A 24442-nucleotide genomic window follows, 5' to 3' on the forward strand; every position below is an offset into this window, starting at 1 on the left:
TCCTCCCTCACTTTCTCCAGCTGCTTCTGCAACAGCCTGATCAGGGGAATCACCTGACTCAAGCTGGCAGTGTCGGAACTGACTTCTCGTGTGGCAAGTTCAAACGGCTGGAGAACCTTGCACAACATGGAAATCAGTCTCCACTGCGCTTGACTCAGGCGCATCCCCACTCCTTTGCCTATGTCGTAGGTGGCTGTGTAGGCCTGAATGGCCCTTTTCTGCTCCTCCATCCTCTGCAGCATATAGAGGGTGGAGTTCCAGTGCATCACAACCTCTTGTTTGAGGTGATGGCAGGGCAGGTTCATGCTTTTTTGATGTGTCTCTAGTCTGCGGTAGGCACTGGCTGAATGCCGAAAGTGTCCAGCAATTTTACGCGCCACCGCAAGCATCTCCTGCACACCCCTGTCACTCTTGAGGTAATGCTGCACCACCAAATTAATGGTGTGGGCAAAACATGGGACGTGCTGGAAATTGCCCATATTTAATGCCCGCACAATGTTACTGGCATTGTCTGACACCACAAATCCCCATGAGAGTCTAAGTGGGGTAAGCCACTGGGAGATCATTTCCCTCAGTTTCTCTAATATGTTGTCAGCGTTGTGCCTCTTATTAAAGCCTGTAATACACAATGTTGCCTGCCTTTGCACGAGCAGCCATTTTGTAGATGCTGCTACTGATGCAGCTGTTGCTGTTGCTGCGGAAAGGGATGCATCTACCCAGTGGGCTGTCACAGTCATATAGTCCTTCGTTTGCCCAGAACCACTTGTCCACATGTCCGTGGTTAAGTGGACAGTGGGTACAACCGCATTTTTTAGAGCACTGAGGACACTTGATCGTACTTCTCTGTACATCTTTGGTATCGCCTGCCTAGTGAAGTGGAATCTCGGCGGGATTTGGTACCGGGGACACAATACCTCCATCAACCCTCTAAATCCCACTCCACTGATGGCGGACACCGGGCGCACGTCTAACACCGACATTGCAGTTACAGCCGCAGTTATACGTTTTGCAATAGGGTGACTACTATCGTATTTTGTGGTCATGGCAAACGACTGTTGGACGGTCAATTGTTTTGTGAAAGACTTAGCGGTCTTACGACTTCCCCTCTGGGAAGATGACCGACTAACAGCAGCAACAGCAGCAGTGGCAGTAGTAGGCGTACCGCTGCAGGATTCCTCGGATGAATCCCGTATTGAAGAGGACTCAGTCTGGCTGCTGATTTGGGCTGCAGGACTGAATCTGATGGAGATCGTGGAGGAAGTTGACGAGGAGGGTGTTGCTGGTGTGAATCCAACTGGACCACGGGATTTAGGTGTCCCTGTACCGATGACGGTCCTAGCCCCAGTTCCTGAACTAACCACTGAACTATGAAGGTTATTCAGGTGACATATAAGGGAGGATGTCCCTAGGTGGGCAAGATCCTTACCCCTGCTTATTTGAGCTTTACATAAGCTACATATGGCCATACATTGGTTGTCCGGATTTGGATAAAAATAACTCCAGACCGAAGATCTGCATTTTTGGTCTTCTGACCAGGCATGACGATGGGCTTTTTCATTCCATGGACATCAGCTGTTTCCCCCCCTGGTGCCTCATTTTCAATAACCACATCACCATCCTCATCATCAAGTTCCTCCACAGCGCCAGCTACATCATCAATAGCCTCCTCCCGAGCCACCTCTTCCCATATAGTGATGGGAAGGTCAGGCTTGACAACCACCAACACCCTTGGACTCGCCTTGGGGATTTGTGATAATTTCTCTTTAGAAGGCAGAGTTGTTTGCTGTTTTGTTCCTGACAGCATAACTCTCTTCAATTTTTTGTAGTGGGGGGAGGAGGAGGAGGGCTAAGATCCTTGGGTGAAGCTGGACCACTAGTCATGAACAAGGGCCAGGGCCTAAGCCGTTCCTTGTCACTACGTGTCGTAAATGGCATATTGCCAACTTTACGTTTCTCCTCAGATGATTTCAAGTTTCTCTTTTTGCTATTTTTTGAGAATTTGGGCTTTTTGGATTGTACTAGGAGATTGGGCATCGGGCTTGGAAGACGACGTTGATAGCATTTCATCGTCTATGTCATGACTAGTGGCAGCAGCTTCAGCATTAGGAGGAAGTGGGTCTTGATCTTTCCCTACTTTATCCTCCCAATTTTTGCTCTCCATTATATGTAGCACAAGATACTGCTGAATGTGTGAACTTGGTAATATTGCAGTACCAATGGGCTTATACTGCAGGATTGGTTTTGCAAATTTTGTTGTAATTAAATTTTTTTTATAACTTTTTTAAAAAATTTTAAACACTTGGGAATATTGGGGAAATAACCATGCCCTTAGAAGCACAGAGCACAGGACACAGCACCACTGGACTGAGCAGGACACAGCACACAGGACCCAGCAGCACCACTGAACTCAAAATTGACAGAGCACAGCACACAGCACCACTGGACTGATACTGCAGAATGTGTGAACTTTGTAATATTGCAGCAGTACCACTGGACTTTTACTGCTGAATGTGTGAACTTGGTAATATTGCAGTACCAATGGACTTATACTGCAGGATTGGTTTGGCAAATTTTGTTGTAATTAAAAAAAAATTTAATTAGTTTTTTGTATATTTTTTTTATTAACTTTTTTTTAATTTTTTAAACACTTGGGAATATTGGGGAAATAACTATGCCCTTAGAAGCACAGAGCACGGGACACAGGACCACTAGACTGAACAGGACACAGCACACAGGACCCAGCAGCACCACTGAACTCAAAATTGACAGAGCACAGCACACAGCACCACTGGACTGATACTGCAGAACACAGCACAGCACAGAACTAAACAGCACAGCACGAGATCTACCAGGACAGAGGACCACCTAACACACCCTCCCTCTACCCTGATCAATGCCCGAGTGAAGATGGCGGCGACTAGCGGGGATTTTATAGGATCCGAGTATCGCGAGATCCGACAGCGGGATTATGACTCCGAGCCTCGGTTTTAATTTTTCATTTGGCGCCAATACCCGGATCTGTCTCGGATCGGCAACGTTCAGGTGGGCTCAGATTCAGAAAATCCGAGTGCGCTCATCTCTAATTTCAATACTCTCAAACCACATCGGAAATAAACACCTCAGATGGTATATATGGCCAATTTTGAGTTATGTCTGTGGTTAGGATGTGTATGTTCCTACGTAAATTAGGTGCACACTTGGTGATATTAAGGTCTTGACTGGTATAACTGAGATAAGGTGCCTTGTAGTTCCTCTTTTTCCAGAATGCCTGATATATTTTATTAATCAGATTGGTTGTTGAGAAAGTGATAATACCATATCCAGCAACTGTGGTATATTTTACTAATAATTTTAGTTTTCTCATCTGTATAAATGTAACCTCTTTTCCTAGGTGACTGTAAACATATCTCAGGGGTGCTTTATAAACCTAAAACCCATACTACATGTGGTTCCCCTTTGTAAAGTGTACTAACATTTTTCCATTGGGTATGATTCAATTCCCTTATCTCATCTAGGGTCAAACTACTGCAACCCACAGACATACCGTTGAGCTAGGGGGTGCTTTTAATACATTTCCTATTTTTTTTGTGTAAATGTAATAGTGAATTGAGTTCTTTGTCAGTGGAATTCTGACACCATCTAATACATTTTTCCTCTGAAGAATTTCCACAATACTCACATATACATTTCTTTATAGGGAATAAACCTTCACATTTCCTATCACCTGTACTCACTTCCCTCTTGACTCTGAATCTATAATTCTGTTTATTCTTATGTTCTTTTCCTCTCTGTCACCTGCTTTATCTTCTTGACTATTTGCCTCTTTTTTATTCCTTGATACTGTGGATTCAGAAAGATTTACAGAATTGTTGTTGTTACACTAAATTCCTGTTTCATTTACTCCAATGCCATCCTCTTTAGCTCCTAAGAACACCACTGATCTTGTGATCAATGCTGCCACTAATCAAACAAATCAAATCAATGCAGTCATTTCTTCCAGTGACTAAATCTGATTAGTCCTTTCCTTTTCCCTCTTCTTCATTCAGGAGCAACACTTTTAATCCCAAGTCCTCTTCTGGTGGAGTGCAAGTGACTGTATACTGTGGGATTCCTTCTGTATTTACCTTCTTAAAAAGAGAGGCATGCACCCACAAGTCCTTTTCTGCAATCTTTATTGAAGCATTAGCTGTTGGCAGTACATGCAATGGACATTCCCAGCGAACTGAAAGGGAACCAGAAGGTAAAAAGTTCCTCATCATCACAAAGTCCCCTGTCTGGAGTTTATTAGCAGGTCCCATAATAGGCTCTGGCTGAATATGTTTTTAGTGGATTCTCACAACAGTCTTGTCATTTGTACATTATATTTTGTTGTAGACTCAAGTCTGTTGGAGGGCAAAAAATAAGATTTGGCAGTTTAAGAGATTCAGAGGTGGACTTGGAGTAGTTCTAATGCTATGAAGCACCAAAGCAAGGGCTTAAATCCACAACATTAATGTTTCTCTCTGAATTGTCCCTAGTCTGTTCTTAATTACCCCATTAATTCTCTTTAACTTGCGTGATGTTTGTGGTCTCTACTGTGTGTGTAATTTTGAGCCAATCTCTATTAAATCACACATTGTTTGAAACAAATGTCCTGTGAAATGAGTACCTCTATCACTTTCAATTATCTGTGGTGACTAAAACCTACACACAAATTCTTGTATGATTTTCTTTGCAATAAATGTGGCAGTGCTTGCAGCAGACCACACCTCAATGCAACCTGAAAACATATCACACCAATTCATATTGCAATTGTCTACATTTTGGCAATTGTATACAATCTATTTGGAGTCTCTGAAATGGGCTTGTAGTAGCAGGTAAATGTCTTGGTTCAGTTGGTACTGTTTTTCCCACATTTGTTTTTAAACATGTAGTACAAGATCTACATGTTATTTGTGCAGTAGCAGAAAAACTTGGAGCATACCAATAGCTTGCTATCATTTTACACATACTGGGCCTGAGTCATTAAAGAGAGTAAGGCAACTAAATAAATAAATTTGATCTTGGAAAAACCATGTTACAATGCAAGAGATAAAAATTAGTTTATTATTTTGCTCATAAAGAAAATACTGGCATTTCTGTCATGTAGCACACAAATACTTGATAACTTTATTTTTACACTGAAATTTAAAGTTGATCTAGGATATGCCCTACCCCAAATATAAATCTGTCCCCACATTTTAAATTTACCTCCATTTTAAACAACATGGTTTTGCCAAGGTGCAAAGTTACTCCTTGTTTTTGCTTTGTTCTCCTTAATGACTCAGGCCCACTGTCTGCACCTACATGAGTAAGTTAATGTACTGGCTCAGCAAGCACTGGGAAATTTTGGTGAAACAGGTCTCCCTTTTAAGTCCTTCCACAGTTCAGCATCTAGATCAGGCACACATCCTTCTGCTTTTCAGCTACTATGCTCCTGCGGAAGGGAGCAATTTTGCATTGCAATTAGTTTCTCAAATTTAATTAGGTTAAAATTTTAATAAGGTTCAAATGTCATCCTCATCAGTTCTACAATTTCTGTTTTTTAACACTGTTACATGCTGCTTCTTTAGCTGCTTTGCCAGCAAGCTTATTTCCTTGTGCCACTGTATCTGTCTGATTAGTATGTGCCTGACACTTTATAACAGCAACCTGTTTGGGCAGCTGTATAGCTTTAATTAATGCCTAAACCTGTTTTGCATATGCTATTGATGTTTCAGATGCAGTTAGAAAACCCCTATCCTCACCAAAATCATGCACTACACCAAAGCATAGCATGAGTCTGTGTATATTTTGTCACTTTTAATTTTAGAAAATTGACAGGCTCTGGTTAATCAATTCTGCTACTTGTGCCGAATGTGGAGGGCCCAATGGACCTGCTTCTACAATATCAGATGCAGTGGTAATAGCATAATCTGTGCACAGAGTGCCATCCTCTGATTGTCTGTGGCAATTCCCATCAGTAAAAGGGTTAATTCTGCATGTGGTATGGGGGTGATGAGTATGTCTACACGTACAGGTATAGGAAAAGTTTGGTTTAAAAATGTTATCCAATCATGTTATGAGTGTACTGCATAGTCAGTGTTTGTTTCATCATCGTTGCTTTTACTTTATATATCCCCCCCTCTGAGACTGGGTCACATATAGAATTAAAGTTGCTGGATTAAGAGTGTTGCAGCTGTGGAAGAAAATGTTTGGCGGAGTAAAAAAATCAATCTCCTAGCAAGTGAATCTGGCAGCAGAAACATGTCTGGTCTGTGCTGAGGTGAGTAATGTAGCAACAGAATGTGGGACATACAAATGAAGGGTATGTTCTCACACAATGTTTTGTGTACTGTCAAACAGCAGTACTGCTGTAGCTCCAGCTCTCAAACATGATGGTAATGCTTGTGCAACTCTGTCTAATTGGGCACTGCAATAACCAACTGGTGTGTGGTGCATGCCATGTTCTTGTGTTTAAACACCTAGGGGTAAATGTATCATACTCCGGTTTCTTCAAGTCGCCGGAAATCGGCGAGATGACAGCTAAAATTTAAAGTGGCGCTGCCTTGTAAAGGGAAACTTGAGTATGATACATTTACCCCTAGTGCTGTTTTTCCTGCTTCAGTACAGTAAAGGTGAAATGGCTTGTTATAGTCTGGGATACCTAACGCTGGTGCAATGTCTTTAGTTTCTGGAAGGCATGGATAGTTTCCTCTGTGTGCTCTATCATACCTTGTCTATTCTGTGAAATTAACTCTTGCAAGTGAAAAGCTATAGCAGAGAAACCAAGCACCCTATACCCAGCAAGACTCAAAAATGATCTGACTTGCTTTTGGATATGTGGTAAGGGATGACGTAAAATCAATTGGATTTTTTTTTGGTGCTAAATGTCTGAAACCAGGAGTGTTGGCAGAACTTCTACATTTTATCAAAACGCCTTGTTTTATTAATGATTGTTAAACTGGGTATATCCCCATTTCAGCATCAGGCTTACAAGGTGTCACGGACTCACCTTCTCCGCCGCTGGTCCAGATGCCGCACTTCCGGATTCGGCGGTCACATGACCGCAACCCGGGGGCGGGGAATTCAAACTTGCCAGCATAAAATCTTCACTCTGACACTAGCAACATCTATTGTTCCTGGCTCCTGTTCCCTGTGTAATCTTGACTCCTAGACTTCTGCTGACTCCTGTGTATTGACTCCTGCCTGTTTTGACTATTCTTCATCTCCAGTCCTTGTGTACTGACCCGGCTTGCTGACTACGCTTTTGCTCTGGTGACCCGTGCACCGACCCGGCCTGACTGACTCTGAGCTTGCCTTCTGATCCGTCGGCATTGCCTTCCTGTGTACCGACCCGGCCCGTTGACCATGCTACTCCTGCTCCATTACGCTGCACTACATCTAAGGGTGAACCTGAGGACCGCGACCTGCGACTCCTGGCAGCAAAGCCCACCCCGCATTGCGGCGGTTCATGGTGAAAACCCGGGAGATCGTTAGACTCCGCACCTCAGGTAAGCCAGCAATACTAGATTGTAGTACATCCAGAAATTCATTACACAAGGATGCTGTGATATTCGAGGTGGATATTTCCCTGTTTGAAATTTAATTTAAATTAATAATATGTTATGTATTTGTCCTATATCATTACCTTCCTGTGTCCACAGGCAATCAAGTTTATTGTTCAGTATTTCAATGACAAATTTAGATATTTGTACTGATAATATCTTTTGAGGTATATGCAACTGGTCTAAGCAGTACTGGACTTGTTGCTGACATTTGTATAACAAATGCTTCCTGTTCAGTTTCAGTTATTTTATAATTTTGCAGATGTAACAACATAAACTGCCTTCATAAGCCCATCAGGAAACAGTCCTCTAAAGAGCTTTTGGAGATGGTTCATATAATAACACAACTGGCTGCACAAATCAACAAGAAATTTCTAGGTTAATTCTGGGATCAGGACTATTCATGACTAGCTACCTCAATCCACTTCTGCTCCATTGGACATAGACAAAAATTTGCCTATCTTCTGATGGTTGTATGCTGGGGACTGTCCAGACTCTCATAGGGTGAGTCTGTTTTGGTCTCTATGTCTGATCTGCTGTATATGCATCATCATCAGCAACTTTGACCCATATGACCAAGGACAACCCCTACTATTGGTGCATCCGTTTGCATACTGCTGGCTGATTAAGGACCATCAGCGTGGCTGCTGTATGGGAGTCAAACCACATCTCTTCCTCTGTATTATTAGCTTTAAATGGATTATTCTTACCTATACTGGGTATATATATAAAAATATATATATATATATATATATATATATATATATATATATATATATATATGTTTATATAGGTATACATGGGTGCATGAGGGGGTAGGGTAGTAGATAGAGCAGAAATTGGTCTTGCAAGTGCGTCAGGTTGGCTTTTTGGTTTCACATTAACTTTAACTTCCCCGTTTACTTTTCTATGACATTTAGATTATTCATACGATTTGTTTAAACACCTTATATATTTAATATGTAAATCAGAGCCTTTCATTTGAATAAAAAAATCTTTCAAATTGTCTAATATATTTACAGCAAATGATCCATTTGCCGAAAACTGATAGTTTGTCCCTAAAGTTGACTTATACCATTTTGAACAGTACTGTACTGACATAAAATCTATTGTACTCATATGCCAATACGTACTCTGCTGGTCCGTATAGCTCTGTCTCTCCTACTTGGTAGGACCTGACTCCATGGCTCTTATTCTTCTTTAGGTACCTTTATATAAAACTTCCAGTGAGCTCAGGGTTATATCACTTAAATCTTAATGTTTTAGATGCAGTTTCGACACTACCATAGCAGGATTCCACAAATAACACCAGAATTAAGGTACAATGTGCTATGATACTGCAGCGTCTCTCACCAGTCGGGCATGTCTACCATCGAGTGTCTCACACACATATCCCATCTATTATAAACTATACCAGCCTATAGAGACATGCACTACCCAGGGACTCATGTTCGATTTGTGTACAGGATTATCTTATTTTTTATTTTATTCTAAACTACTTCTGTAAATGTTTTAATTAAACTCCCTTATTGAGATATCAGTTGATCAGGTTGATGTTCTAATCAGTTAAAAAAGCCAACGTCTATTGGGGAAATTTGCCTGACTATATTTCACTATTTAGGCAATGAATCAGAATAAGTTATAATTATAGGTACATTAGTTCATACAGTTTGTCATCAATGCAACAGTTTTCATCACATACCAGCACTACTGTTTAGTCTCAGTGAGAATGAATCAAATGGAATTCAAAACATACTCACCAAGGACTATTGTCAGGCACAGACTCTTCGTGGTCCCCCCTTTGGGAGTTCAGAGGCGAGGAGGATTACTAAGAAGACAAAGATGAAGACCGACTACGAGACCCCAAATTGTTTAATGAGACAGTCTTGGAATAGTCTTGAATCAAAATGATGTGAAGGTTTATTCAGCAAAAAAACAGGGCCCTTATCTGACACACAGGTCAGGGATGGACCATAGACAAAGAACATGGCAAACCTAGAAATGCTTTTATTTATATATGTTTTATCAAAACTGGATATACTTTTCGTTACACCAAATATAAGCTTGTATACGTCTTTTCTTGATGGAAAGTTCTTTAGAGAAAAAAATCCATATATGGTATAAGATCGGTTAGCAACTGTAACTGTGTCAATCATGTGATGTTTCCTGTCTGTAAATTAGAAAAATGTCCTTTTGTCACATACAAACTTTTAAACAATAACATATATCACAATACTGTATGCGGTGGTAGTCACCATTCCGAGACAATATTCCGACACTGACTATAGCGACATAAATATTTAGAAGACAATGAGGCAGATATGACAAAAATATAGACTTACCTTCAAACAGACACAGAAAATTTCCGAGATGGCTCCTAACAATTGCGACTAAAGAAAATTTCAGAAGTTGAAATTTACGTCACATATATCGAAGACACTGACATTTCCGCTTTTAAAGCTGCAATGTGTGGACCCGACAACTGGATAATTCAAACTAAGGGTTAGGTTTAGGGTTAAGGTTAGGGTTAGGATTAGGGTTAGTGTTAACATTAGGATAAGGCACCGGGTCCTGCCACTGCCGCTTTAAAACCAGAAAACTCAGTATCACCGTTTTATGTGACATAGATTTCAACTATCGGAAATTTCTGTAGTCGCAATTGATAGAATCAATCTTGGAAATGTTCAGTGTCAGTTTGATGGTAAGGCTATATTTTTTTTCTCTCATCGGACTCATGGTCTTCAGGATATTTATGTTGCTATAGTCATTATTGCAATAATTTCAATAAAAAAAAATAATTCCCAACCCACTATACGATTTGGCTGCTTAATAACAAAATGCTAATATAGCAAGCACAAAATTATTACTTTCACAAGTGTTATATTACTTTCAGTACTAATCACACAACTCTACCCTAATACATTAAACATACACAGTATTATATTACTGTAACAACAACAAGAATATATACCGTTAAACAATACACTCAGTATTATATTGCTCCCTGTAACAATCACACACATATATACCCTAATACATTACACTCACACAGTATTATATTACTCCCCGTCATTCCCAGTGATATTATAGAGTAACTTACACTCAGACTGTTACTTGGTTGTAGGTGGAGTCTGAAGAGGCATCTGATGCTATGAGAAGAACAAAGTATGTTTATCATTGAAAATAATCATTACACTATATACAGAAAGCACTGTACAATGACTACACTATGTATACACCAGAGACAAAGCAGCCTCCTCACACACATTGTACAATGATTACACTATACACACACATCTATTATTCATATAGTACCTATATATTATGCAGTGCTGTACATTGAGAAGATATTGATGCAAAAAAATGAGGAAACAGAAAGTAAATGTGTCCTTTCCCAAAAGAATTTAAAATCTAGGAGATGTCAGAAAAGCATGATACACAAGCCAACAATTGTATCCCTTGGCGGTGAATTGCATTATTGTCCTGCACCATCCTGCTTGCGTCACTTGGAAGTGGACAGAGTGCGGGAAAATTGCCTGCTCTCCTAGGAGTGTGGGAGACCTGCCTGGAATTTGGGAGTCTCCTGGACATTCCGGGGGAGTTGGCAATTTTGACATACGATAGCTGTATACAAATTTGTAGCTTTTAGTGTAGATATACTTTCATCTTTACAGGCATTATTTTCCTGCCTCCATGCAATTGGTGAATAATGGCGTAATTAATATAATTACATGTAGCAAGGTTGTCTTGTGTTTTGCAGCCAGGAAATTATGTTGAAAATGCTGGGTGAAGCAGATGTCAGCCCCTACAGTGAGCCAAGCTGTGAGTAAAGACAGGAAGGAAGGAGAACAAAGGCAGCGAAAGGTACTGTAAGCCAGAAACATGCATTGCAGCAGGAGGAGAAGAATAGAGGTCTGAGAAGAATGTATGCTGGAGAGACAGAGTGTACAAGCAGATACAGAGACCCCAGAACTATCAAAGAAGCTGTTGGGTATAGCATCGCATAGGAAAGACTAGTAGCCAGATCCCTACAAAGAAGCAGCTGTCTTTCTGCCTGAGGGAGATTACACAGCAATAAGAGCCTATGTGCTGAGAGGGAGACTTCAACTATTAACGAATTTCGTGTGAGCAGAGAAGGACAGCTAGTAAGATCAGGATTGCAAGTAGTCCACAACCCAAAAGCAACTGAGACCATCATCTTCATCCAGAGGGAGAGAGATAAGTAGCAACATACGAAACACTGACACTTTTATTGCTGAATGAATAAAACAACATTATGGGCCCGACTCATCAAGGCACAAATCTGCTGATTTTGTCCGTATAGTGTGCACAGTCACACTGCGCATGCCCAGAAGCGGGCTATATGCAAATAAATACAGCAATGTTCACTGTATCTACGTCAGCAAAGGCCACATACTACAGCTTACGATTTCTGGGAGTGAACAAGGTGGGGAAGGGGCATTCGCCCATGTCAATCTAGAGTAAGGGTGTGCCAAACTCAAGTGCCATCACATCCAAATCAAGCTTTGGGAATCTCAAAGTTACTTGTTTTTCTGTTGTATTTCTTGCTCCAGCTACATTGCTAGTCTAAGTCCTGACTACTAGTGATGATAGTCACTTATGCATGTTATAACATGTGTTTGCAATCAGAGGCAACTGTAAGAATGTATTTCATGTTCAGTAGACATTAAGGACATCCTAATAAATTTATTTAATGGAAAAAAAAATAATTTTTATTATACTTTTAACTGTTTATCATTAATGCCTATATATGCCTGATTTATTAAGGAAAGTTAAGCAAAAGTAAGCAAGTAAATCAAAACTATGTTGCATTATAGGGGGAGGTAATTTTAAAATATGATGGCAAGTTTATAGTTGGGTTAGGGCATGTCCTAGATCAACTTTAAACTTCTGTGTACAAATAAGCTATCAAGTATTTGTGTGCACATGAAAAAACAGACAGTATTTTCCTTATGTGCAAAATAATAAACTCATTTGCACCCCTTGTATTGTAACATGGTTTTATTCAGTACATTTGAGTAAGAAAACTTACTCAAGTTATTGCTTAGCTTTCCTTAAAGAATCAGGCCCATAGGGCCATTACATTTTAAATTTACCTCTCCCTCCAATGCAGCAAGGTTTTGCATTGCTTACTTTCTCTTGCTTAACTTTCCTTAATGAATCAGGCCCTACATTATTAACAGGTAACATTAATTCAATATTTTTTTTTCTTTACTCTGGGTCCCTTGCAAATTTATTATCCATATAGGTATTAGATGTATCCTGCAGTGTCTTGTATAGCAGAGAACAGCAGACCTGCACCCGAAGTCATCACCTCATGTATCTTCAGATTCATTCCTTGGTGAACTCAGGAGTGCGTAGAGCCAATTTTTGTGCGTTTTTAAACAAACGCACTTTGTGCTCAGTATGGGTGTCTTGATAAATCAGGTCGTATACCTCTAATTTCACAAGTTAGACCTCCTAACATTAATCTGTACATACATAAGAGACTGTCTGTGTTACCTGTCAGAGATATAGAGACATTTCAAGTGTCAGAGATCTAATGCAAGTTACACCTAAAGATACCAAGGTTAAGTTGCCCAGGTTACCAACGTTTCTACAAGTGCACCAAGGTTAACCATACTTGTCCACTTTTAAAACCTTCCCTCATGTGACAAGTGTATAAAGGCGGCGTCACCATGACCAGCCCCCTGCTGTGAAATGCCAAAATTCATGGCATTGCATAGTAATACAAAATTGTGTCATTATGCCCCACCTCCATATGACCCAGGAGGAGGTCTACACTTCCAGGAGTCTGTGGGCACTACCCGAAATTTGGGAACCTCCCAGAATTTCTGAGAGAGAAGTCAAGTATAAAGTTAACTAGCCAATATTACAAACTATTTAATTTTTCTATGACTGATTATTGTGATAAGTCATTGTTGATTTATATTTTTCACACTGTGTGTGAGTGCAGTGTGGAGAGTTGTGGAGCCAGTTAATGCATCTGTGGTGGCAATCTTGTTTGTTTATCATTATATTTCCCCTTGACCCATTACTCGGTCCAAAATCTTCCCCTCTTTAAATCTGCCTTACCCATTTACTTCCAGCAAAATAAACACCCAGTTGATTGTTCATAACCCCAGTGTGAGGTCATTTATTACACAGAGGGTTAATGTGGTTGGGTAAAAGGGGTTTCCCCGAGTCAACCCTTGGTGGATTCAGTCACAGTCTGCATCCGACCATACTGGGTAAAAGACTTGGGTGACGGCACTGAAGCAAAGAGAGACAACATTTCACCACCCATTTCAGAGTTCTAAGGAAAGGGTGGTACATTCATAATATTATTCAATATACAGTAGCTTACTTTCAGGCTCAGTGGGTTGAGACAGGAATCCGTCAAAGCATCTGATGCTGTGAAAAGATTAAACTTTATCATGTATATTCATCATTCTACTTTATACACCACACACATTGTACAATGATTACACCAGTGGTCGGAGTGGGAATTTAGAAGTGTACTTCACTGATTATATCTTTTTATACATCATTTCAACACCCAGATGTTGATTTAGATTTCTCTACTGTGTCATCAATCTCCAGGCAGAGAACTGCTGCTCTAAACAATGAGGTAGAGAGAGGGACCTTGCTGGAAGCTGTAGTGAACAGTTGTGATTAAACCACATTGTTCACATTGTCATACGGCTGCTCCATTGTACCTCAGTCCCACCCCCACTGATGACACATCAAGTCTGCAAGATCTCTGCTCTGTCTGACAATAGTGAGTCCTGCCACACCCAGCTCCCCATAGCAAAGACGATCCCAGCACCCTCCCCCACCTCCATAGTACAGACGTTCCCAGCGTCCCCCCCGCCCTCCATAGTAAAGACAATCCCCACGTCCTCCCCCTCCTCCATAGTATAAAGACAATCCCCATGCACTCCCTTGCAGTAAAGATGATCCTGGAGCCTGCTAACTTGTGCTTACATGCTCTGCAAACAAAGCATCTGCTTGCAGAGTATACAGACGTTTCAAAGACAGTGGGGAAAAATTGCGGTATGTCACACCGGCACATACCGGCCCACTTCAACCACTGGATTACACTATATTCACCACAGAGGAGCCTCTTCACACACATTGTATATTGATTAGAGGACACTGATTACAGTGTGAGAGATGTCTCTCATTCTGCACTATGTAACTCTTCCATGTTCAGGTTGCTTTCAGCTTCCCAGTCCCATTTATCACAGTAATAACTTTAGTCAGATATTATAAGTCGATATTTACCCCATGATGTGGGTCTATGCATTGAGCTTATGTAACACTTGAGGTACAGAAACAATAGTAGTAGTATAGTTGCTATGCATTAACTGCCTAACGGAGGAGATTTCACAGAAATATCCTCCGTTTAGGCCAATATATCGTGCAGCATTGCAGTCCACATAGATTAATATGGGGACTGTGATGTTCTGCAATGTATGAAGCCTTGAAAAGCTTTAAATTGCGCAATCTCAGGATGACGTTACCTTTCTTTTCCTATGGCATTCTGCTGAAGCCTCTGGCTTTGTAGAATCTGATACAGTGAAAGCGCACAGCACTTCCTCCTTTCACTGGCAGTGATAGTTATAATGCTTTGCTGCACAGGGATTTTGCGCAAGTCTTGAAAAGGTGGGGGAGGCATGCTGGATTCAGGAGGAACATCAATATGTAGCGCAGCTTTCTGCTGCGATACATATTGATAGATTCCGCATCCCCACTGTCACCAATGATGCAAAGACCCCTTGGTCACTAACATATCACATCACATATAGTTAAATATTTACTTGTCATGTTAATACCGGTTGGGCTAAAAATAGGAACACAGCAGAATCTAACACAATACTAGAATACTTATTTATGCTTTTCTTGTAGTCTTATTGCAAGAGATCTTCTCTGAAAAAAAAAACAGAGGAGATTAAATTAGGATCAGGAAGCAGCAGAATAAATACAGCCTGTAAACGTCTCACAGATTATGATGGACAGTTGCTGTGTAAATTGGCTCTCTTGTTTTATTAAGATTTATATTACTGTTATAAAATGAAACCATAATGCACATACCAATGTGTACTGAGTACTGTGTTGTATTGTGCATTAGTCAGAAGTAAACAAAAAAAGGGAAAAAAGAACTGGATCTTAAAGGTGCACAGTGTAGTATTGGGTCTCTTATTTGAAATGCACATGTACCAAGTGATTGGAATAAAACATAACTTTTATTAGTAAAAAATAAAAGTTTGATTCTAAAATAAAGTGTTTTAAAACTTGCCGTGCATGACTCGTATTCCTTACTTATATATAATAGAACACCTTATCTTAAATGATCAGCTTAGTGGGAGTCAACCTCCAAATAAGCAATAATTTACATAAAAATGGTGATATTCCAGTGATATTGTCCCATATCAGTAATTACTGGAAAAAATATATTGGTTGAAATCGATTATAATCCTTTTCTGATATTGTTTAAGCAACTCATACAGCAAAATGTCAGTCACACTGGTTAATTATAGCCGGGACTTATATATGGCTATAATTAATCAGTGTGACTGACATTTTGCTGTAGGAGTCAAACTTAGGGACCAGCTTAATAGCAAAAGTATAGAAATTAAGTATTATCCCAAATACTTAATATGTCATATTCATGTTTGGTATGCATTTGTGTGTAAATGTATGCTCTGTTTATTTAATGTAGAATTATGTCTCTATGATGCTCTAAAGAAAATATATTTAACTATAAATTGTTCATGCCTAAACTGTTTCGACCTAAAGAGATATGCCAAGGTCATTGTCATGGCTCAGGGGCGGCGCTCCATCTCACCATGCATGCACAAGCTCAGGAGTATTCTGGGGTGTACAACAATTTGCCTCAATATAAGGCTTCTGTCTTACAGGCCTTTAGTAGATGGCTGCATGCACCTCTATCACTATTGCACTTTACACTATTCAGAATAAGGTTTACACATAGGCAGGTATACCAGAAATGAAAGACTATTCTTATTTAAGCTTTATTCAAAGTATACACCCATATGACATTTATCTACATCACATAAAAAAGCAGCAACATGTCAGTCTTTTATCAAACAGATCAATTAAAACAACCACAAACAAATAATGGGGCGCTGTATCCACCAAATTTAATAAAATGCATTGAACATTAAAATATCGATAACAATATACAATATTTGTAAACATCAATAGCTTGTCTCATAAAATTAAAATAATCACAATACTCTACTCATAGCTCCCGGGGACCAGAATCCACTGGTAGACAAAGAACAACCGGTGTGGTGATATAAAGCAGTTAGAATCCTCCAGTGTAGTGGAGAAAAACCCCACAACAATCTGGCCAATAGAGAGTAACGTGCTCTCAATTTTGCAGCGACAATCACCTGTCAGACAGATCCAATTAAGCATGCAGCAGTAGTGATATAATGAACACTAATCCAATAGTTCTCCTATTTGGGTGATTTTATTAGTGCTCGTAATGTATAGATAGCCGCTAAAGCCAATAAGAACAATGGAGGTCCTTTGATATGAATAATTAGCAAGCGGTTTATACATACGTGGGTTCTCCAGATTTGTATAGATAATCGACAGCCGGGCGAGTTAGACTTTAGCATGCAGATAGACTGCAGCAACAGAAGTGACAGCCTTAAACACAGTGATCCAGCACTTTAACGGCTCATGGAGACGCCACGGAAGCAGTATTCGAAATCCACTTGTTCCACTTGCTTAATGTCCAGTAAAGTACCCCGGGCCATAAGGATTAAATATCCAAAGGTAGTGAGTAGAAGCAGAGGGTAACCTGATGCGTTTCTCCGTCTTAATCACGGTTTCATCAGAGGTACAATGTCCTTAGGGAATCCACACACTATTTAATGCTAGTTTGTAGAGCACATGACCAAAACCGGCCAATAGAAACATGATTCCAATTGTTCCTTATTTAGAGCAGTGTACAGGTGAAACTTTGTAGAGCTTATTATGAACAGACATCAACGGGATGTCTAATAAACAAATATACATTTCTACAGACTGTGTCAAGTATACAAATGACAATAGCAATCTTGTAAGATTTAATATATAGATACCTGAATACACTTGCATAAAAAACTTTATATGGAATAGATATATATATTCCATTCAAATCTTGAGCTGTATGACTCCAGTACAGTGATATTATAGCATGACTGAAGCCTAAAAACAATTGTAATTAGTTATTATTTATATATCATATATATTGGGTACTAGATCCGATATTGGCAGGGGGAAGGTCTCCCATCCAAAAAATAACCCAGCCTCTTCATGCTTAGCTTCCGCTAACCAGTTATCTAGGATCCACCTAGAGCACGGAAGCTGTTATTAAGTGGCATGTAATAATAAAAATATATAACTTAAGTATGAATTAACTGTAAAAAATAAATATAGATATATATATATAAAGAAAAATCAAACAATTTGATTATCAATTAATGTAACTTGTAAAAATGTATATGTCTACCTCAAGATGTACGGCCAGTTAAACATCCGTAGGAATAAAAACCAATATAGAAAGGAAATGATCTGCACAACTAGAGATTTCCACTCAGGAAAAAGGATGACAATAAGACTATAGAGTAAATTCTACACACACAGTGCAGCCATTATAATTAAGAATTAACATAAAGTAATAAAGAACAGCATTCATAAATATAATTCAAATATTGTTCAGTTCTATACTGTCATTTAGACCATGAGGAACTATCGTATTTAGTCTAAATATCCACGGCACAGAAGATTGAATCTGTCACCCCCCCCCCCCCTCGGGGTAATGGCAATTTGTTCTATAGCTCTAATTTGGAGACCTTCTAAAGAGCCACCATTGCAGATGTTAACATGTGATGACAAACTATGGGTTTTTACATTTTTAAGGATGTTTCTGCGATGTTCGGTAAATCTTATCCCCACGGAACAAATTGTACGTCCCACGTACTGTAATCCACATGGGCAATTAATCAAATACACTACAAATGTAGATTGACAATTCAGTATCTTATCAATAGAAAATTTCTCTCCAGACATATATGAAACAAAAGTAACACATTTATGGTCTGCTGACAAGCACGTAAGGCATTTTTTCCCTGGACTGTGACTACTGTTTGAACTGTTACCAAAGCTAAGTATAACAATATTAATCACATAATTGTTGTTTGTTTCTATTGCTAATAGTTTCTTATATTCACTCAATAAATCACTGATATCAAAAGAACATAAGTTCCACTGGGACCAACATTGGCGTAGCTGGCTGGATATCATTGGATTATTGTGATTGTAAACTTATACTAGATAAAAATGCTACACTGACTTAAACAGCATATTGAGAGAAAAGAAAAGGGAGAATTGTTTCCTACATGCAGGCCCGGCGCTCCCATTAGGCCAGGTTAGGCAATTGCCTAGGGCGCCGGGCTCTGCAGGGCGCCTCAAAATTAAAAAAAAATGACTATAGTGGCACAGCTTCCGAGAAATCCACGGGGAGGGGAGGGGAGGAGGGAAGGGGCTAAGAATCTTACCTGCATTAAGCTGCTCCTCTCTGCTCTGTCTCCTCCCCTCCACTCACTGACTGTCGGGCGTGACATCATCATCACAGCCCGACAGTGTCTGTGAGTGGAGAAGAGAAGACAGAGCAGAGAGGAGCAGCTTAATGCAAGATAAAGAAAGACGTGGGGAGGGGAGGGAAGCGCCAACTTTAACAGGGTACCCGTGGCGGTGGGGGGCGCCGATTTTTAAAGGGGGCGGGGGGGGCGCCGATTTTCACAGTTTGCCTAGAGCGCCAAAGACCCTAGCACCGGCGCTGCCTACATGGTGGTCTAGTATTAGACCCCAAGAATGAGAGAAATAATTAGACATATAACACCATTGCGCCTGGATGACTCTCATCAGGCAGCACATAATATAGATCTATCAAGTTACAACAAGGGACAGAAATAAGTAGATGCTAATGTGCTAAATATCTGTGTACAATTAATGGTAGATCAGAAGGGTGAATGTTAAAAATTGATGGATGAGAACTGTTCACTAAAAGAGTAGCTGGCTTTGCTCCAGGTGTATATTATGAAACAGAATCCAGAATTAGAGCATTACCTTTCTAAACATGTAGTAGATGTTGTAAACAAAAGGCAATGGAGGAGAAGGGGAAAACCTGTCAATACTGTCCATGTGAGGAAACATATACAAACACAGGCTTGGATTAACCCAGACTAACGCAGACTCCTCAGATGAAGATATTGAATACACAGATGGAGTGCCAGGAGAATGATTACCTATAATGACCAAACAACTGAGAAGGGAGTTTAAAAAAAGATGAGAATGGACAGGCTCAAGCATTGTCCACGTCTAGATGGACTGAGGAGTCTAGATCATATACAGAAACATAATTGTCAGAAATGGGGAATAAAGAAAGGCAGAGACATTATGAAGAATCGTTAAGCTGGTTACCGTGACTGTGGGAGGCCGGAGTTGATGGTCTTGTGTTAACCAATACTGAAAATTACCTGTGTCAGATTATACATGCAGAGAGCAAGAGGAAGTGAGGCTTCTTTTTTTCACTATTACATTTAGTGAGGGATTCAATTGCACAATTGTATGACCACTGGTCTGATTTAGTACCTAAAACACTTTGGTCTAATATAGGAGCAGGGATCGAAAGGTTGCATAAATTGGCATATTTGATTGGCATATAGAGACATGGTGAAACTGCAATAGTAACTTGTTTCTTTGTGCCTATCATTTGAACAGAACATGATATAGCAAAAGCAACCCCCTGCACGGTAACACATTTGTTACAGACAACTTCTATTCATGTGAATTCCATTTTATTTTCAATGCTATCAGTTAAACAAACTGCTGAGACAACTGTATTTGATGTATGTACAATGTTGAGTTAGCTGGAAGAATTAGTCCCTGTTAACAAGCACAGGCAATGCCCTGTTACAGGAGAGATTGGGGGACAACAGAAACAGTATAAGCCCCCCACCACAGATAATTGATACAAAGTGACTAGAAAACAAGTGTTTCTTGACTTGTTAAAGGCAGGAGTACCTAAAGACAAAATAGATGAAGATTTGTATAAACAACGGAAAGGACTTTAAAAGACATACAAGGGTACTGTCTCTAAGCATATTGCTAAGAGTGATGTGGAAGAGGAAGCACAACCTCCTCTTCCAGTAAGACCCACAGCACAGCCCCTTTCTAACCCATGTGCAGAAGTACAAAAAACACTTGAGCAGTACAAGGTACAGGGGGGGTGAGGAAAGTGAGTGAAAAGTACAACACCATGTATGAAAGGAAGGTGGTTCCTAGGAGCCACAAGTACAATTTCAAGATGTACAGTTTTGCTGGACACAGGAGCAGAGGTCTCACTATTTCATGTTTCACATCTCTCCACTTCACAACACACCTTATTAGCGGTATAAGGTTTAGGAGGTACGCAGATTTGGGAAGCCTATGTTCAGTGCAGATTCCAAATAGGAAAAGGACCAATTTGAATTGTTGGTATCTGAACCACCAGATGACATAATTGGAATATATATTTTGGGAGTGCTGTCTAAAGACACACCCTCAGGCACTTATATATTTGGCTGTTCTGTAAGATTACATTGTCTGCAGGTAATTAAGAGACTGCAAAATGGTCCCCAGTTTACATTCCTCCTCCAGTGCAACATGTAAACCTCAATCAATATTGCATTCAAGGAGGTTTAAAAGAATTTGGAGAAACTGTGCAAGCATTGCTACAGGCATGAGTGTTTCGGGAATCTATCAGTCCGTTTAATGTTCCAGTGTACCCGATGAAATAAATAGATGGTTCGTATGGACTCACAATTGATTACAGGGGTCTCAACAAGGTAGCTCCTTCTCTTATGGCTGCAGTACCTGATATGATCACCATAATAGAAAAGATTACTGCGACAGCTGGAGAATGGCATACTGTATTGGATGTGTCAAAGTGGCAGGGCATGTTGGCACTTGTGGTTCTCCAAGTGCAAGTATGCCCTGGCTGCCATGGGTATGCTAGTGCTTGTAGTTCTACAAGAACCAGCATGCCCAGACTGTTTAGGGCAGTCTGGCCTGGCTGGGACTAGTAATTCCACAAACAAAAAGGATGTCTGTTTGCTTTTTCCTATACTTTTGCCGTTATTACACTACATCCACCGCCCAGGTGTGTAGGAAGAGCCCTAGTGCTTTCAGCATTAAATAACTGAAATACAGGGGCTGTTTGGTTTACTATAATTCTGGTTAATTTTTCATTGTAGTGGGACATAAGGCAGGGAGAGCCAAAGAACACAGGTTAAACCTAGAACACAGAGACAATCCAGAACACAGGGACAATACAAAAAATCCCAAAACAAAGCCATTCCTGTAACACCAATTTCTGGAATAATTGATAAGGGTAAGTCCAATAAGAGATTACCATACAAAAAACTGGGTCTCACATATCAACAATATATGACACTGATACATCATGATACCAACATACCGATGACCACAGAGAATGGAAACGGGAATAATACTGGTGTTAGTGATTCATCTAACACCACATGCAGTATATCAAATTCTGATTACTGTAAGCTAGCTATGCAGTCATTCGAGCAAGGGTGGCTACATGATATCACGACACATTCAGTTTCTACTACTGATATTGACACTCCATTGAAGATACCCGCTAGATCCCATTTAGATACACCTATCCTGATCAGAGAACATGACCATACGTTGTATTCTACGCCATTGTCTAAATCAGACCAGGATAATACAGATACAGGGGATATACATATGGATCCCTCAAATCCCCTGACTCAAATTAGTCATTTTTTAGGACTGGGCCCAAGGTTCCTAGGTCTGAGCCAGAACAACACGAGACTACAAACGTTAAAAAGAAAATCAGAACAATTAGAAGAGGTAGAAGAGGTGGTCATGGACGCAAACAGAGAGGAAAAGAACACAACATCTCCCCGATAGGAATATTTAACCTCAGTGGCCATATACTTACATCATACGAAACTAGTGTATTAAACAAAGGCCTTAAATTTGCCCCCACTAATAGACTGAATAAGTTCGAAACCTTTATAGACATTCACAAATATGTCAGGAAATTGACCCTTAAGAGATACTATGCTAAAACCCCAGCAGAAGCAGCAATGAAGCAAAACACTGACCCATATAAACATACGAACCTTAAACCCCCCTCTACATTCTATCCGAAGCAATCCAAAAGCAAAGAAATCACAACATTTGAGACATTAGTACTATCGGATTTAGAAAAAATAAAAGAGAGGAAGTCTCATACACATATGAATCTTACTAATGAAGAATGTAAAGCCCTGAAAGTCTTACAAGATCTAGATACAGTGGTCATTAAACCAGCTGACAAGGGAGGAGGGATTGTTCTCTTAGATCGAGCTGATTATGTAGCAGAACTGACTCGATTGCTATCAGATACTGCAACATATCAACGGTTAGACACTGATCCAACAGCACTCTTTTCTATGAGTCTTAAGGACATATTGAAACAGGGTCTAGACAGAGGCATTATTACCCTTAACGAGTTTAATTATATTCACAACAAAGACCCGATTATCCCTGTTATATATTACCTCCCGAAAATTCACAAGCATGTGACAAAACCACCTGGGAGACCGATAATATCTGGTATCGGTTCTCTAACAGCCAATTTGTCTCACTATGTTGATATGTTCCTGCAACCATATGTGAAAACACAAGAAGCCTATCTGCAGGACACCACACATATCTTACAACTTCTTGAGAACATCACGTGGGACAACGAATACTGGTTAGTCACATGCGATGTATCATCGCTCTACACGGTCATCAGGCATGAATTAGGATTAGCTAGCACCAGATTCTTTTTAGAATCAGACTCCAGTCTCACCCGTCAACAGGTTGAATTCATATTATCTATTATCGAATTCATTTTGTATCATAACTACTTTTGGTATGAGGGGGACTACTACCTGCAGATGCAGGGAACCGCCATGGGTACCAGGTTCGCACCCAGCTATGCGAACCTCTATATGAGTTATTGGGAGAACGGATTCATCTGGACCCAACATAGCTGGAGTGCGAACCTGGTACTCTGGAGGCGATACATTGATGATATTTTGGTAATTTGGAAAGGGACAGAACAAGCATTGCTTCAATTTCTTGGATATATTAACAACAATGAGTTTGGGTTAAAATTTGTGGCTAATTTTAGTCAATCATCTGTACAATTTCTAGACCTTGAGATTTTTATCAAAGAGAACAAACTAATGACAAAAACATACCGAAAAGCTGTTGATGTCAATAGTTTCATCTTGGCAAATAGTAGTCATCATCCGAACTGGCTACGCAGTATACCATTTAGTCAGTTCACTCGTGTTAGACGTAACTGCACAGCAATAGAGGATTTCATCGAACAAGGTAAAGACATGCAGCAACAATTTCTTGACAAGAAGTACGACCCTCACATAGTTGGCCAAGCCTTTAACAAACTTCAGGATACAGATAGGAGTCAGTTACTTAAATATAAAAGCAAAAATATTAGCGGCAAGGAAGATTCTACACGTTCCACTACATTGAATAAAGATAGGATATTCTTTGTGTCTAACTATTCCCAGGAATCCGATAAAATTAGACGAATCATCCAGAAACATTGGTATATTCTGCAACAGGATGACATACTGGGATCCATATTACCAGCTAAACCTTGCATGTCCTTCAGGAAAGCCCCTGATTTTAAACAAAAACTAACTTCCAGCTATATCCCTAAAGAAGAACAGAACAAGATTGGTAACTGGCTATATAACACCAAA

The 24442-nt window shown here is 40.0% G+C and overlaps 1 protein-coding gene across 1 annotated transcript in view; it reads right to left on the reverse strand.

Moving 5' to 3' along the window:
• The window catches only part of LOC142143338 (major histocompatibility complex class I-related protein 1-like), a 719063-nt gene that overhangs the window by 624131 nt on the left and 70490 nt on the right, over window positions 1-24442 (reverse strand). The window lies entirely within an intron of this gene.

This window comes from Mixophyes fleayi, chromosome 3 (assembly GCF_038048845.1).
Source record: "Mixophyes fleayi isolate aMixFle1 chromosome 3, aMixFle1.hap1, whole genome shotgun sequence".
Taxonomy (NCBI): domain Eukaryota; kingdom Metazoa; phylum Chordata; class Amphibia; order Anura; family Limnodynastidae; genus Mixophyes; species Mixophyes fleayi.